Here is a 10,720-nt window from a genome sequence, read left to right as displayed (position 1 = left end):
GAAGAAGGAAGCCGGCCGTCCCTCCTATTTGGGGCCCCAGGACTTGAACTAATGCATGTTCAGAAATTCAGAGAGGGGCTGTGACCAATCAGGTAGCCCAAGTGAGGCGTCTGTTTGCCAGACCTGGGGATGGGGGACAGAGGATCTCCAGACCCCGGTGGGTCGTCTCATCCAGCTCCCCGCTCTAGTCTGGCAGGAAGTCATGGGAACCTTGCATACGTGGCCTGGGAAATAAAAGTTCTCTGCGTGTTCTCTGCTGTTGGGTCGTGACAGACACCTGCGTTGGCCCTGGGAGCTCAGTTACGGCCTCATAGCAGTGTTGCAGCTTCAGAGAGGAACCACCATGCTGCTTTCCAAGGCGTCTGAGCTCTGCATGTGGCAAAGGTGTGTCTTCCTGATCCTCCCGTGACCATCTGTGGGTGGGTGAGCAGGTGACATGACCAGGCTCCTCCGCGTCTACCTCTCCATGGGGATCTGACCTTTCTGTTATTCCAGGGGATGTCTGGGAGCTTCACATGCCTGAGCGCAGACCTCAGTGGACTCCAGGGTTAGTGTGGGCAGCGGAGGCGAGCACTGAATCCGTCCTAGTTCCCTAGCTAGCGCCTCAGACCTTGGTCGCACACGCCAGCCAGTCTGGGATTGCGTCCCTCCTGGCCAAGCACTTTCAGGTTCAGTTCCCACACACTTTGCTGATTTTTTTTTTTTCCCAGTATAAAGCAGCAAATGTTTCTGTTCACTTAGTGAGTTCAACCTTCCTGTTTTGACCTTGTAATTGGGTACTCGGGGCCTGCTGGGGTCCGACCCCGCTGGCAGGTCTAGAGATAGGAAGGCGAGGTGGATGTAGCGATGAGGAAGCCGGCTCCTCGCGGTTTTGCAGGGAACCTCAAACTGGTCTGTTCAACTGGTAAAGTTCATCAGTTAAGAAAACAGGCCGACTCCACGTGGGATCTGAAAGCTTTTGTCTGCAAGCTCCTCATGTTCTCACATTTCACTGGCCCAAACCAGTCCCATGGCTGCACCCAACTTCCAGTGGGCACAGAAATGCACCCTACTCAGGCCCCTGAGGGAGGGCCAGGATGCTTTGAAGAGGCTGATGCCTCCTGAGCAGAGGCTGGCGGCCAACACTCTTGGCACACATTTCTACATCAGGCTTGGCTCTCAGCGGCAAGCTGTGGATGACAAGTCTGTGGAGCTGAGTGGTAAGGGGATTAAGAGATTAGGGCACGTCCACCCTGAAGAAGTCAGCACGAAGCTGGTATTTCTTCTTTCTGAAGGCACCAAAGCCAGCTAGGAAAATAAAAACAGAAAACAAGACGATCTTGTTGTAAGTAGGAGGCATTGGCGTCCCGACCCACACAGCCCCTGACGGCGCAGAAGCCAGCAGGAATCGAACGGGAGCAAAATGCAGTGAGGAAGGGATGTCCTTGGTCGTCGCTCTCTGGGAGGATCCGTAAGTCCCCGCTCCGAGAGGCAGATGCAAAGCCTGTGTCAGCTCCGGGAATGTGAGGGGCAGAATGGCAGCTGGAGCCCGTGTGGGAGTTTGGTCCTGGGCAGCGGAGTGCGGCATGGGGACGAAGACTCAAGCACCTGGCGGGAGCACCTCTGTGGGGGATGGGGTGACAGCGACCTTGCTCTGAGACAGTCCCCACAGCTGCCTGTTCTCTCCGACTCGGGGGTGCAAACGCTGAAGCTACACACCCAGCCCTCGGTTATAAGGAAAATCCTGTTGCTCTGAAAGATAATCCCAGCTCATCCTGCTTCCGTGACCCGTGCAGATACCTGTGCTGGGAAGAACCTTCCTCTGTCATGAGTTTGCACGTGGGAATTTGCGTGAGATCTGTGTAGAAATACCAGCCGGTGCCAAGGAGAGAGCCAGGGACAGGTGCACTTGAAGAACACGTGCCAGTGAATTTTCTCAAATATTTCTTCAGGAATTAAAAAACAGAAGCAAACGCCAATCACCTCTCTAAAGGAAGCCCAAAGTAGAAAAATGGCCTTGCAGAAGCAATAGAGTCAACAGAAGGATTGAAAAATATCAGGCAAGGGACACCCGGCTGGCTCAGTGCGTGGAACATGTGACTCCTGATCTCAGGGTTGTGAGTTCGAGCCCCCACTGGGTGTGGAAGTCACTTACAAATAATATAATTCTAGAATATGTCAGACAAGCTCAGAATGGGAGAAAAATAGGTCATCACAGCAGTAAAACTGAAGCAGCGTAAGACAGCTTCCTATGACAACAAGCGGCATTTTCAGCGACCGTCCACCGAAGAGCACAGCGTGCAGAACGCAAGAGGAGATGGGCTGAATGGCCTTCAAGCTCCTCATGTTTGTTCATTCAGATCAGCTGGACACAGTAATCCCGACCCCTACAGGGACAGGGTCACCCATGCAGTGTGACGTATACCAAGAGTGGCTGCTACAAATTTTCAAATACTCAGGGTGGTCGCAATTAGAAATGTCCACGAATATTAACTCACTATAGAATAAATCTTAATATCCTAAACAAAAGAAGAGCACCACAGGCAACATTAACTTTCTTGAGTTGCTGCAAATAATAATAATAATAATACAATAAAAACTGCTGCCCTCAAGTAATTTTCAAAGTTCGCTCAGGAACCGGGAGGAAAGCAAGTGGACGGGGTGTTGGAGTTGGGCCGAGCTCAGAGAAATGAGATGATTTTTTTTTTTCTTTAAAGATTGTATTTACTTAAGAGAGAGCGAGAGCATGAGCAGGGTGGAGGGGCAGAGGGGGAGAGAGAAGCAGAGTCCCCACAGGCAGGGAAGCCAAAGTGGGGCTCAATCCCAGGACCACGGGAGCATGAACTGAGCTGAAGGCAGACACTTAACCCACTGAGCCACCCAGGCACCCCAGGAGTAAACTGATTTAATTACTTAGGTTAAAAGACAAGAGATAAAAAATCAATTAGAGGGGCATCTGGGTGTCTCAGTGGGTTAAGCCGCTGCCTTCAGCTCAGGTCATGATCTCAGGGTCCTGGGATCGAGCCCCGCATCGGGCTCTCTGCTCAGCGGGGAGCCTGCTCCCGCCCCCTCTCTGCCTACTTGTGATCTCTCTCTGTCAAATAAATAAATAAAATCTTTTTTAAAAATAGTAAATTAGACATTAAAAAAGAACAGCAAATGACCGGCACGCAGAGAAAAGGACTTGGTGTGGGTCAGAGGAGATGTGAATCCCACATCAAATCTACAAACTATTAACAAAGGAAGAAGAAAAGGTTACTTGGCCTAATTCTATGCAAATAGAATTGAAAACCTGAACAATTAGATCATATCCTAGGAAATACAATTTAGCAAAGGTGATTTTGGGAGAGAGAGAAGGTTAAAGCAGACTGCTTTTCGTAAAGGAAGCGGAGAAAATGTCCAGAGTTAACCCTGTCACAAAATAAATAATAATGATGAAATAAAACAAGGTCCAAAACCTTACAGAATCCTACCCACAGGTTTAGGTTTCAGATCATTTTGATTCATGTACACTTCCCAGAAGAGAAGTTTTGCTTCTAGATTAGTTGTGTTCATGAGCATAACGTTGGTAGTGAGATGCAGCAGCCAGAGGAGAGGACGGAGGAGCAGCACTTAAGGTCCGGCACAGCCTGCTGGCAAGGAGGCGCCTCCGAGTCTCCCCCGTTCCTGGGACAGGGCCTGCCACGCAAACCATCGCCAACAGCCACTGAGTACGTGAATGTTTACGCACCAGGTCCTGCTGGGGCACAGCGCCAAGATGTCTTACCTTTGCCTGTGGTCCCCGTACTCTGGAGGCGCACAAAGCACCGTTCGGTGGTGTGGGGTGGGCTCCCATGGGGCGCTGCCAGGCGTTGCAGGGGAACTGAGGCACGGCCCTGACAGGGGCCTGCGGTGCTAGGGAAGACCCCCAGGGGAGCAGTGTGCAGGCTTCTCCCTCTCCCTCTGCCCCTCCCCCTGCCTGTGCTCTCTCTTGTTCTCTCTCTCTTTCAAAAAACACAATCCTTTACAAAATAAATAGATATTGTTAGGATGAAATTCATATAACAGAAAACCGAACGTTTAAAGCACCTGACTCAGTGGCTTCCAGCGCGTTCACGCTGTCGCGTGGCTGCCAATGTTCTCTTGCTGCAGGACGTTCTTGTCACCCCCAGAAAGACCCCATTAAGCAGTCCCTCCCCTTCCCTCCTCCCTCCCACCCCAGCACCCACCAACCTGCGTTCCTCCCCACTGAGTGACCGCCTCCGGACGCTGCACAGAAGTGGAATTACAGAATGCGGACCTTCGGTCTCCTTTCTCTCACGGAGCCCGGTGTTTTGAGATTCCTTCCCTGTAGCATCTCTCAGGACTTCCTTCCTTCTTTTTTAGTATTTTATTTATTTATTATATATTTAATATTTTACTTATTTATTTATTTATCCCACTAGGCAGAGAGGAAGGCAGAGAGAAAGGGGGAAGCAGGCTCCCTGCTGAGCAGAGATTCCCCAATGCGGGGCTCGATCCCAGGACCCTGGGATCATGACCTGAGTCGAAGGCAGAGGCTTAACCCATGGAGCCACCCAGGCGCCCCAGACTTCATTCCTTTCCATGGCTGAATCGTATTCCGTTGTGTGGACAGACGGCGTCTCGTTTGTTTGTTGATGGACGTTTGTGCTGCTTCCCCCCGTCGGCCCCTGAGAACCTGCTGCTGCGAACCCGTGTGCACGGGGACGAGATTCATGAGCCCCACGAGACCGAGGCCGGTTGTGTGTAGCGCCCGGGGAGGGAGCCCCGTGATGGGGCCTCAGGATGAGACGCGGTGTTGTGCAGCCGCTGGTCAGCCTCCGCTCGGACGTGTGTGCGGGACACGCGGGGGTGCAGCCTGTGGGGTCGGCTCCTCCTGGAAGGACCCAGAAGCTCGGTCCCCTGCATCAGCTCTCCAGCCCCACTGGGCACCGCCTCCTCCTGCAAAGCCACGTCAGGCTGTGTGTTTTTCAGGATGCTTTACCCCCGGCCCACGGTGCTGACCCCCTCGTGAGTAAATTTACTGAAATGTGTTCCCTCCCTCCCCTCCCTTCACCTCCTTTCCAGAAACTTACGGAAATTCAAGGCAGACGCTGAGGACGGGTTCGTTGAAAACTCGGCCGGCGCGTGCTTAGTGGATCGTGTTCCTGTCCCTGCTGCCGAGATCAGAGGATTTCAGAGGTTTCGGGGCCCAAAGATCATTCTCTGCTTTGCTCCCTCTCCGGGTGGCGTTTCCCGCTTTCTGTCCCTTGTCCACCACAGACCGCGGGAGGGGACGTCCCCCCTCTCCTTGCTGGGGAATCCCAGCTCCCACTCAGGTGCCGCAGGGTCCGGGCTTGCTTAGAGCGGGGAGGGCTGCACAGGGTTGAGTATGGGTTTGCATCTCATAGGTTTCTTGCAGGTGCGAAGTCCTTCTGGGAGGAGGGCGTCCGTGTGGTTTCCTGAAGGGATGGAGGCTGGGGGCAGGGGTGTCCCGGGTGGGGGTGGTGGGCACCGGGGCCCTTAGCGTGTCGACCCTCCAGGCGGCTCACAGGCTGCCTCCTGTGGTGCAGGAGGAACGATGTCCTTGTCCTGACCCCGTGGCTGCCCCCGTCGTCCGGAAAGGGAGCTCCCACGCGGGCATCCTGAATGAGCAGTTCCGGCCACAGAACGCCGCCATCGGACGAACGGTGTTTGCTATCAAAAAGTAAGCAGATGAGATGACAGAGGGTGGGGACGGGCCGGCAGGAGAGACCAAGGACATCACGTGTGTGTGTGTGTGCAGCACAGAGTGGGGCAGGGACCCCGTCCTCGGGATTAATGTGACCGTGCGTGCATGCAGCAGCCTTACGGGCTCTCCTGGGCCCCCCGAGGGGCACCCCCTGGCTCCCTCTCAGGCTGCGGGTCACCGCGGATGACAGCTCCTCCCTGCTGCCACCCCCCTCGGCACAGACACAGCCCTGACACCGGTCCGCTCTCCCGTGGAGTCAAGGGGCAGCGCACCCCAACTTGCAGGCTACCAACTTCCAACCAGACAAGTGGAAGGGAGACCCGTACGTGCAGTGGACGGGTCGCGAGGCTACGCCCGTCGGGCTGGGTCCTCCTGTGCGTCCCTTAGAGGATGCGGCTCATGAGGGGGACGGCAAGGTCAGACCCAGCAGTCAGTGCCAGACCCCAGGTCCCTGAGCAGGAGCTGAGCAGTGAGGCCATGGGACCCACGTGACCCGTGAGCATGCGAGGCACGGCTACAGGCAAGCGGCCTGGCTCCTCGGAGCCCCTGGAAGGTGGGGCTGGGGACAGATCATCTTTCAGGATTGCCATGGGGGGGGTCATGAGAGCCCAGGGGTGCAGGGCCTGCGGCAGGCGGAGCTTCCTTCCTCCAAAAGCTCCCCCAAGGCCCTCGGATCGTCCTGAGGCCTGGGTGACCCTTTCCTCAGGCCGTCTTGAGAGAGGCATTGGGCCCTGTGGGCAGGGACTGAGACGGGCATAGGTTCGGCCCAGAATCCTCCTCCAGTTCCTGGAGACGGGACAGAAATCAGTCCCGCTCGCTGCCCAGGGCTCGTGGTCAGCACGGGTGGCTCCGTCGCAGCACTGCCCACGGCACAAACACGGGCTGTCCTCACATGCCCCCCCGGCGCTCTAAACGTGGCCCGGGCTGTGGGCAGGAGCCGGGCTTGCACGAAGGAGCCCTTGCCTGAAGGATCCTTGGAGGGAACCAGACTCACAGAGTCCGGCCGCGAACCCACACTCACGTTGCCCGGTCATGGACTCTCCCTGGTGACCTGACTCGAGCCTGTGGGGTGGAGTGTCCCTGTCCCCAGGCTCAAGGTGGTGCCCGCCTTCCCAGTGGGAGCCATTGACTGATCTGCCAGGAATGGGGTGGACCCAGGGAAGAGCTTCAGAGGCTGCCGATAAAAATCTACCTCAGAGGGGCTCGGCACACCTGCCTGACCGCGGGGAGCTGCTGTCCCCACGGTGCGGAGCAGGTAGGCCCTCACAGGGGACCAGCCACGCGAGGCTGTTGACGAAGAGTTCCCACATCTTGGGGACAAGGAGTTGTAGACCTGGACCCTGAGGTTATGCCCTTGGATTCACAGCTGGGGCCCAAGCAAGCCCCCTCTTCTTCTAGGGGTCGACTTTCCCCTTCCCTGCCCCTGGGCTGGACCAGATTCCCGATCTGGGGGAGTTCAAGGAATAGTTCAGTGGTGGACCGGGGACCTCGTCAGCAAGAGAATCCGTCGCCTTCAAGGAGGGACAAGGCAGGAGGTGGAGACAGCTCAGTGGGGGCCAGCGACTACCCCCCCAAGCTAAGTGGGGCAGGAGGCCAGCCATCAGGCTCCCCGAGGAGCTCTGAGGCTTCCCAGAGGAAGGCGTTGTGCCCTCGGGCTCCCGGCTCCCAGGAGCGCAGCTGGGGATGACCCCCCCCCGCCGTAGCCCCCATCCGCCGGGGGTGCTGGGGTCCTACCACGCTGTCCGTCCACGTCTTCGTCCTTGTTCTCTGCAGAGGAGATGCAGGGAGGGCAGGAGAGGGGGCCATGGGTGGAGAGCCCGGTGTGGCGAGTGGGGCGCACACTCACGGGGCTGGGGGTTCCTGCTTCCGAGGAAGCCGGGGCAGGACTCCAGGCTGAGCCACGGGGGAGCTGGGGCCTGGTGGACGCCCGGTCCCTCCTCGGCTGAGGGATGTCATGGATCCCCCCCAGCCCTCTCTGTCCCTTGTTTAGGACCTCAGTCCACACAGGGTAGCCGCTCCGACAAGGCAGGATCGAAGGTCAAGTCCAAAGACAGCAAGCGGCCAAGACACAGAACAATGGGGTTGTCGGTGGAGACAAGCGGGTGCGGGGGCCAATGCTGTAGAGGGTCTGGGCCTCGGCCTTGGGGCACCCGGTGTGGCGCTGCAGGCCCTCATGCACCTGCCGCTGGGGGAGTGCCTGCCCCCTCCTCTCTGCGGAGGGCTCTCTCCTGCCCCCGCAGTGCCTCCTCCCATGCCAGCCGGCGGCTGCCAGCCATGCAGCCTGGGAGCCTGGACATCCTGACGACCCCCTGCCCTGGGGACAGAGCGGTGCAGGTGGGACGTGGTCTCCCAGTGGGCCTGAGGTCAGGGCCCCCACGGCGCTCCCTCCCCTCCTTTGGGCTCATTGTGCCACGTCCTCCCTCAGGCTCCCTGGGCCCAGCACCCCCTCTGCTGGGGGGCACCCTCGGCCCAGGCTGCACACGCTGGGACCGGGAGCAGGTCGTCTGGACCTTCTGGCCTCGCGCTTCCCTGCCTGTGCTACGGGCACCGGCTGGCCTCCCAGGGCTCGTCCGAGGACACCCAGCGCAGGGAGGTGCAGGGCCCTGCACGGGAGATGCCTCGGGATCCCCGAGCGAGCGCACAGGCCTCGCACAGTGCTCCGGGCTTGTGGGGGGCCCAGCGCAGGAGGAAGGCGTCCCACCACGGGGCAAGGGGAGTCTTGGCGAGGGCGGCCGTGCGGGGGAGGCCCCTGAAGGATCCCAGAAGAGGCAGGAGACAGGGAAGATGACAGGACAGAGCTTCCCAAGGAGGACGACGTAAGGCTCAGAGGACCTCCGAGGCCCTTGGGAAACTCAGAGGCCCTGGGGATGTTGGCTGTGATGCTGTCCCTGGGGCCGAACAGTTGTGTCCCAAACCCCCAGTCCACACTGCCTGAGGCACTCTTTGCTGCATCGAGGAATCAGGGCCGGGGGGCCAGGAGGACTCCCAGGGCGTCAGGTCGAGGCTATCCTGACTTTGCCTCCCTTTTCAGGACTCGATGTGTCCCGAGGCAGGGCGAAGCATCGTTCTGTCCACTCTTGGTGCAGCCGGCCCCGTGTTCCGGAGCGGACTCCTGGTGCCCATCCCGCTGCTCAGCCTGAGGACTGTCCCCCGTCGGCTCCCACAGTGACCGTGAGTGCCACGGGGACAGGGACCACGTGGTTGGGGGGTGCTCCCGGATGAAGCCGCAGTGCTCAGTTCCCAGCTGGGGGCCCAGAGCCTCTGCTGGACGAGGGAGGGGGGGAGGGAGTCAGGCTGGGGGAGAGGGAGGGAAGGAGGGAGGGAAAGAAGAGGAAGGTCTAGAGGGCGGGAGGGAAGGACGGAGGGACGAAGGAATCTGGGAGGGAGGCCGTGAAAGCACAGAAGTGCGGCGCATCCATCAGGAGTCCTGCTTGGAGGGAGGTCCGAGGGCGTCCCAGCCCAGACCCTGGACGGTGGCTCGGGGCACGTGCATCTGTCCCGTCCTGCCCTTCCTTCTCCTGGGCCCTCTGTCATCCTGGATCCTGTCCGCCTCCTCCTCCAACCAGTCTGAATGTTCCCAGGAGCAGGGGGGCAGGAGGGCGTCTCAGGAGGGGCTTCCCGCATCCCGTGCCCCGGACGACGCTGGGACAGGAGCTCCAGGACACGCTCTCCTGAGGACGGGGACCGAGGATGGCGTCCACGTCCTTGGGCATGAGCGCGGTTCCATTCCCAGCTGTCCCCACTGTCTCTCCGTGCTCTCTCCCTTCTGGCGTGAGCCACCGCGCCGGAGTTTCCGGGCTGAGTCCCAGGTCGAGCACTGCTGGGTGCTGGGTGCCCCTGCGGCCTGGGAAGGGCGCTGCCCACCGTTGTCCCAGACAGGGGTGCCCGTCCCCCTTCTCTCCGGGGACCTGCCCTGGACCTCCGTGTCCTCCCGTTCTCCCCGGGGCTGCTGGTCCCCAGGCCAGACACCTGCCGGTCTGAGGGGGACCCGCGCTGCCTCCAGAGGGTTTCCTGGGCCAGAAGCCTTCCCCGGGAGCTCCCGCATCACTGACGCATGCTCCCCCGTGCCTATCCGCCGCCACCCCCCACCCCCGGCTTGCATGCTTTCGGTCTGTGTTGTTTGGGACCTTGTGACTTGGAGCCTGGTTGGGACGGAGGCTGGGGAAAGCTTTCTCTGGCCTTGGGTGGTGAGCGATGCATTGGCCGCGTGAGGTGTGTCTTCCAGCTCTCTGCCTTGCCCTGGTGTGCGCGGGCCCCGGGAGGAAGCAGACGTGTGGTGTTTGGGGTCAGGCCGGAGTGTCCCCCCTGGAACAGGGGTCTCGGCCCCGACATTGGGCCCCTATCCACTCAGGGGGCCTCCATGATCCCGTCTCCTCTGGAATCCATCCGGGGTTTCGGTGTGGCAGAAGCGAAGTTCTACGTCCAAGACACCCAGGACAAAACCCAGTCCCCTTTGGAAAGAGGTGGGCAGACACCAGGGCAGCTGCTGGGTGATTCCCCTCCCAGATACGTCCAGAACAGGTGAAGGAAGTGAGAGAGAAAGCAGCTGAGGCGTGGCGAGGGGCCACACACACACACGAACGCAGGGGGATAGGGGACCCGGGGCTGCGCCCGTCCATGAGAGCGTGTGGGGCTGTGTGACGGGCTCTGGCCTCCCGGGGTCAGCTTTCTCTGCTTTCGGCCGAATGGCCAGAGGCGTCGGGCAGCCCTGAAACGACCTCCCGAGCGAGGGGAAGTGTTTGCCGGGCGCCCAGTCCCCTGCCTCCAGTGTCCCGCGTTGGGGATGCAACGTGCGAACATGTTGTTGGTTGGACGATGTCCAGGGCAATGAGCTGCGCAGGGGGGCGTCCCTGGAATGTGGGTGCCTGGTGACGCGGGTTCCAATTCTGTTGGGCTCTGTGGTCAGGGAAGTGAGGTCACCACTCCTGGGACCCCTTCCCCGGCTTCCCCCTCCCAGCAGAGCCCCCGAGGGCCCCTCCCCCAGCTGCTCGGGGCTCACCCTCCACCCCATGCCCCGTCCACACAGTGGCA

The sequence above is a fragment of the Neovison vison genome, chromosome 9 (genome assembly GCF_020171115.1).
Source record: "Neovison vison isolate M4711 chromosome 9, ASM_NN_V1, whole genome shotgun sequence".
NCBI classification, from domain to species: Eukaryota; Metazoa; Chordata; class Mammalia; order Carnivora; family Mustelidae; genus Neogale; species Neogale vison.
This window is presented reverse-complemented; position numbering follows the sequence as displayed.